Genomic DNA, 6488 nt, shown 5'->3' on the forward strand with positions numbered 1-6488 from the left:
ACACACACTCACTCTCACACACCGTCTTGCCACGGAGATAGACCAAGAGGGTCATTGTGTGAAGCCCAGGCTGAGTGAATGGCCTCATTGTTCCTGGGCTGAGTTCCCAGAGCCGCCCGTGTGGCATTGACCAGGGCTGGGCTGTCTAGTGGGATGTGCCCATGGGCCCCTGACCAAGGGCTGGCCACACCTGGCGAGGACACCCATCCCCCTCCTTCCTCAACGGGAAAAGGGAAAGAACACCAGTTGAGGCTGGGGCTGGGCAGGGTGCCTGAGGACACCTTCCATTCTCTAAGCTGTCCACTGTCTCCTGGATGCCAGGGGCTGCAACTGCCTGCAGATGGTGCACTTGGAGCAGAGAGGCTGGGGGCAGATCAGGAATGGGGACTAGGTGAGAAAAAGGAAGTGAAATCAAATTCACTTATCTCTCCTTCTCTCCCCTCCTGGGATGAATGAGTGTGGGCAGCCTGAGGGCCCTGTGGAAGCAGCCTGCAGGGGAACCACCTGGAAGCAGGCCTCCCCTCCCAGGGAACACAGGCTCCAGAACCACCCCAGGAGGCAGGACCCGTGGTGGCCTCTGCAGGCCACACTCTCTAGATGTGGGAGTTCTGTGTACTGGTATTACACATTATCTGTCCAGCCCACTGAGCTTCTGCAGGATTCCCCAGAGGTGAGGCCTCAGGGACAGCCCTGGCATCTCTCTCCTGCCCTTATCACCTCTGATGTCTGCCTGCAGAGATGTGTGCCCACTCTGCCCTACTCATCCCCATCTGCCAGCGGGGAACATGCCAGAAGGGCCTCCAGCTTTCTTGACAGTAGCCAGGGTTACACAAAGGGCTGCCTTAGGGGTCAGGAGGTAGTGAGCCCGCGTGGGCAAGAGGGAGTGAGGACTAGGGGTGACAATGTGTAAGAGGTGAGTGGGCGGGAGGCAGGATAGGGGGAGCCCGGCCTGGAGGCCAGTGCGGGGACTGATGGGCCCTGGCGGTGGGAGGGGTTTATCAGACAAGGGGCACGCTTCCTGAGGGTGGAAGGTTTCTCCCTAACTTTTCCTTCCTGCTACCTGGCTGCTCCAGGGCCAGGGCCTTAGTGGCTTCATATTGTTTTAGGACATGTCATGGAGTGGCTCCCTGGGCACAGACACTGTCCCTCCTTTCCTTCCCTGCCAGTTTGGGCACCTGCCCACAGAGTTTGGGAGCAGGGGCTGTCTCCTGGGCCTCCGCCTGCACCTTGCCACATTCTGAGCTGGATTACAGATCTGACTTGGAACTGCCCGGCCAAGGGCTGAGGCTTTTGTGGACAGGGACAGAGGAGGGAGCTCAGCCCTGCATGGAGCCTGCCTTCTCTGAGCCAGCCTCCCTTGCCATGGAAACAGCCCCACGGAGGCCCGGGAATTACCCGGGATGGGAATTTTAATTGCAGCCCACGATCTTGTTCTGCAGTGCGTCTCCAACTCCCATTACCTCCCCAACCCCAGGCCCTGTGAGATATTCACTGTGTCATATTTTTAGATCAGACTCAGGGTTGGGGGCCTGTCTTTGGCCTTGTTTGCTTTTGGTCAGCCTGTCTCCTCATGGCCCTGTGACTGGGTGTCTCAGGATGTGCCCCGATGCCAGGTGTGTTGGGGTGGGCAGTGGGAGGTGGGGACCTTCCTAAGATGAACACGGGCCTATGGCCAGCACTGTGTTTGCACTGCAGGAAGGCTCTGAGTGGGGAGCTGGGGGAAGCACTGGGTGCCGAGAACACTCACTGTGGCTCTCAGGCCACAGGGGAGTGTGTGGCAATGGCCAGCAGAGAAGGTTAAGGAAGGTCAGTGTCTATGCTGGATCCCTTCCTCAAAGGCTAGCTGAAGCAGGCTTCTTCCTCAGAAGGAAAGGACATCTGGCTTCCTCTGCTTTTTTCTCCCTCCCAAGAACTTTGGGCTTGGAAGAGACTCACCTTCGCAAGCTCTGGACTGGACCCATGAGGCCAGAGGAAGGAAGACGAAACTCCTAGAGCATGGAGCCTCCCTTGATGAGCCAAGGACCAAATCTCCCCCAGCACAGCCCACTCCTGCCTTCCACCTACTAGTCTCAGGAGGGCCAAGAACCCTGGAGTGGCTGGGGCAGTTTGGGCAGCAGGTGTGTTGTGCAGTGGATGGGGTCACAAGATAGGAGTTCAAATCCTGGCGTGGCTACTTCCAAGCCCTTAGTTTCTCTGTTTTCCCCTGCCAGGATTTGCTGGCACTCTCTAATTTATCTGGAGAATTTGGTTCTGTAACTGGAGAAGGAGGAGCACTTTCTGTGGCTCCAAGAATAAACAGGGAAGGGTACCCTTCTCGCTGGCCCCTCGGCCTGGATTTGAGGCTGGGATTAGAGGTTGCAGCCACAGCCAGATAGGCTGTTTGCAGAGGACTTGGGACACTGTGGCAATGCTTTTGGGGGTCCTGGAGCCCAAGGGCCTCTGTGTTGGGGAAGATGCCATTGTCCCTGCTTCTGGTGGCCTCAGCCTGGAGCTATGGGAGCATTAGGGCTTGCCCCTTGGCCTGAATATTAGCTCCCCAACAAGGGACATAACAAAGGAAGCATGGTGAGGCTAGGAGGAGGCACTCCTTCAAGTAGCTGCTTTGTCTGTGGCAGTTTCTTAGAGCAGGAGCAGAGAATATGCTAGAGGTGAATGCGGGTGACAGGTTGGTCTGGGAGTAACTTAATGTCCCTTTGAGGGATTTACGGAAACCCTTGTAGGTGAAGTAGCTTTTCAAGGGGCTTTGACTGGAGGACCCAGTGAGGCATCTACTTGAAGGAGATGTGGCCTTCTATTCATGACCTGGCAAGGCCTGGCAACCTCAGACCCATTGACCCATGCGGATGGTACGAGGAGGAAATGGGATCATATGTAGTGGCTGGCAGAAGTAAGGTCCCTACCTTTTTGTTTTATTTCAACAGCAAAGAGGTTGATTCATCCTGAAGAGGAATTCATCCAGAACAGGGCAGAACTCAGGGATAGGAGGTAAGTAAGAGGGCTTTTCCTGAAAAAGGAGACACAGTTGGAGGCTCAATTCACTTCTGCGTGGCCTTGGGTAAGTCATGCAACTTCTCTGGGCCTCAGTTTGCCCAGCTGTGAGATGAGGGAGTTGGTTCAGCTCACCTCTGGGGCCCCTTCAGCTCTAGTTTGAATGGGTTTCCACATCACCTGTGGAAAGATTGGCTGGGCCTGTCTGTTTTTGCCCAGGTTTTTCTAGTCGGAACTTCTTCTGCAGGTGCTGCGGGCTCTTGGGCTTGGAGTCTGGGCATAGCTAAACCGTCTTCCGTGTGCTTGCTGCCTTGTCACTGTCCCCCATGAGACGTGGGAAACTGAGGATTGCAGCAGCAGATCTTAAATCAGAGCCTGGGCCGTCCATCTCCCAGAACAGACTGAAATAACAAGGGGGCGGCACAGATCTCGCCGCATGGACAGTCGAGAGATATTAAAAAGCTGGAATCTTGAGCCCCCAAATCCCTTAACAAATTTCCAAATCCCTCAGGGACCTGCATGCGGATGAGAGAAGAGGGAATATCTCATTTTAGAGTTCCCTAGGAGGGCCAGGGGGCCACATTTCAGGAAACGCCTCTGTCTGAGGGCTTCTGAAGGCCCTGCCACTTGCCATTGGCCTCCCTAGCCTGCCTGACCTCTAGCTCCTCCCTGCGGGCACCCCCACTAAAGTCAGCCTGGCCAGAGTGGCAGAGCAGAGTGCCCAGGTACGTGGAGCCAGACTGCTGTGGTGCGCTGTTGCTCATCAGCTCTGTAAATTTGGGAAAGTTGCTTAACCTTTTTGGCTCTGTTTCCTCATCTGTAAAACGGGAATGACATTGGTTACTTCAAGGGCTTGTTTTGAGAGTTAAATAATTCACACAAAGCAAACAGCACAGGGCCTGGCCCATCTCGAGACTTCAAACATTAGCCACTAATATTAATTTCCCTACTGTCCCATAAATAAGCCCACCCAGCTGCTGTTTCCTTTCACAGGTTCTCCTGCTCTTCTGCCTTTTCACATTCCAACCAGCTCTCAAGCCTCAGTTCAACTCCCTCCTCCTCCTCCAGGAAGCCCTCCCTGAATGACCCTCCAAGGCTCCACCTTCCTCTGACTTCCAAGGCTAATTTTTTTGTGTGTTTGATTACATTTGTAGTGACTTTTCTTTGCTGCTTCATTGTGTAGGATCCAAACTCCTTGAGCACAAGCCCTTTGCTTCTGTTTCCCCCCTCCCTCTTTTCCCCACAGCACCTGTCACAGTGCAACCCACACCATAGGTGCTCCTAAAACACTCCTGTTTGTCAAGTGGGGGATTCCAGGAAACTGGAAACAGAATCCTCGTGTTTCTGAGAGCGGGTCTTTTGTCTATTTTTAGAGTTTAAATGTTCTTCAAAAATTTCCCAAATTCCACTCTATCTTTACATTACAACCACACCAATCTTTTCATGTCAGCCAGATGTACTTTTCCCTCCTCTCTACCCGAAATACATCAGAATTTGAAAAATGAGGCGCTGGATCTGGTAGTGCAAGATAGAGAAAGCTTTCTCTAAACCCTGACTATTCTCGTCAGCCTGAAAACTTGGGGAGGGATTAGCTCTGGGTGAAGAGGAAGGTGCTGATGGCTCAGTCCAAGGCTATTAGAGCTTGGTTTTTTATAGAGGGACAGTTGGGATTTGGAGACATGAAGTTTTGGCTTTTGGAAGGTCAGCACCACTCTTGTTAGGCATCCCAGTACACTGCCACTCCCTGGGTGGGGGTGGGGAGGGGGAAGGCAGGTGGAGAAACAGCCCTGGTAGCCTTGGAGTCAGGACTGAGGACTGACTCTGCCATCCCAGGTGCTATGGCTACAGGAATGCACACTGGAAGGTGCTGTTAGTCCCTCCAGCTTGATGCGGGTGGGGATAGGGGCGAGGAATTTATAGTTATGAGTTTGCAATTGTGACCAAGATAAATGACCATTTGGTCTAGTGGGACCCCTGGGGCAAGGGCCTTCATACCATCTACTCTGGGTGGAGAGAGGGAGACTTTCTTGAAGACCCAAGACCTCAGTCCTCCAGGGAAGTACAGCTGTCAAGTTCTCCTCTCTGGCGAGTGAGTGAATGTTTGTTTATGGCTACCCTGAATGCAACAATGTGCAATTAAGTACTTACTCCTGTGCCAGACACTGCTGCGTGCTCTACACACGTTACCATCCAGTGTTCAGCTGTACGGGGTGAGGACCAGTACCTCTGTCTTCTGGATGAGGAAACTGAGCCACAGAGAGGCTGGATCACTCACACAAAGTCACCCAGCAAACACACAGCAGGTTCCTCTGACCCAGGAAACTGCTGTGCTAACCATTCTGCTGTGCTTCACTGTGTGGGATGGAGGCAGCAGCTGCTTGCCCATACATCCGGGACGAGGCTTTCCCAGAATGCCTGGAGTTTTCAACCCATCCACTGCTCTCTGGCCCCTACTCCAGGAGTGATGGAGACCTACAGTTGGGAATCTGAGATTCCGGGTGGAGATGGAAGCTGACTGTTCATCTGCTTCAGAAATAATCGTTTGGTCAGAACTGAGCATCAGAGGTTCAGCCAGTCGAAGCACCTTCCCAGCCTCCGGATGAGGAAACAGGCCACTGGGGTGGGCAGCCTCAGTCATGTCAGATGTGGTGGCAGAGCTGGGATTCCTGGCCGTCCTCTCCAGTTGAGGGGCCACTGATCACATGGTACTGCTCTGTTCATGCACCCCGTTTCTCCTCCACTCCACTCTGAGAGGTTCACCAACCAGTCCCTGGTGCCTGTGCAGGCCAGGCCTGCAGAAGATGCTCAGTCAATATTTGTGCAGAGGATAGAGGACCAAGGTGCTCGGCTGGTCAGCTCTGTCCCCATCCTTCACCCATAAAAGCAGTGGTGGCTCCAGATTTCCACCCAGAAGGCCAGGGGCAGTCTGGTAGGAAGAAGGTGGGCAGGGTGGAGGAGCGGCCTAGAAGACGGTCAGCCAGCAAACCCACTCTAAAGTCCCATTAAGACACCCCCTGACCCTGCCCAAGAGGGACAACTGCAACAGGGACAAATAATTAATCCCCACACTTGAGAAGCAGAGGGGCGGGGGAGGAGGAAGGGCTAGGAGTGTGTGTCGAGGTATTGCACACAGAGGTGGCTGGCTTCAATTCTGGGTTCTGAAGTCCCTCTGTGCAGCTGGCTGGGGAAGAGGTAAAGGACAGCTGGGCCAGGGGCCAGGCTGGGGCTCCAGCCGGACTTCCGCGGCGGGGGGCGCTCGGGCGAAAGGTTTTGGCGGCCCGGCCAGCAGCGCCCTCGGGGGTAAGGGAGAGGGAGGCTACGCGGAGAGGTGCCAGAGACAGCCGGTGCCCTTGCCCGCCGGCCGCGCGAAGCCCCGGTGGTGGGCGTGGCTGCCACCGGCGGGTGGGTGGGCGCGGGCTCTGGAGCCTGGCTGCGGAGTGGGTGTACGGGGCGCTCGCGGCTGGGGCGGCGCGGGGGGCGGGAAGGCGCGCGCCGAAGGG

General features: G+C 55.1%; 1 protein-coding gene across 2 annotated transcripts in view; it reads left to right on the forward strand.

Annotated features, from left to right (window-relative positions):
- Positions 1–233: 233 nt before the first annotated feature.
- CHST1 (carbohydrate sulfotransferase 1) overlaps positions 234–6488 on the forward strand; it is a 26321-nt gene continuing 20066 nt past the window's right edge. Inside the window, exons 1-3 of one of the 2 annotated variants that reach the window (XM_017858156.1) lie at positions 234–391; positions 1911–2117; positions 2922–2985. The gene's annotated coding sequence lies outside the window, so the exon portion shown is untranslated. Of the gene's footprint in view, positions 392–1762; positions 2118–2921; positions 2986–6488 lie in introns of those variants that run through there. The other variant, XM_017858157.1, reaches the window with a different exon arrangement.

Source organism: Rhinopithecus bieti, unplaced genomic scaffold (genome assembly GCF_001698545.2).
Source record: "Rhinopithecus bieti isolate Rb0 unplaced genomic scaffold, ASM169854v2 scaffold_46101, whole genome shotgun sequence".
Taxonomy (NCBI): Eukaryota; Metazoa; Chordata; class Mammalia; order Primates; family Cercopithecidae; genus Rhinopithecus; species Rhinopithecus bieti.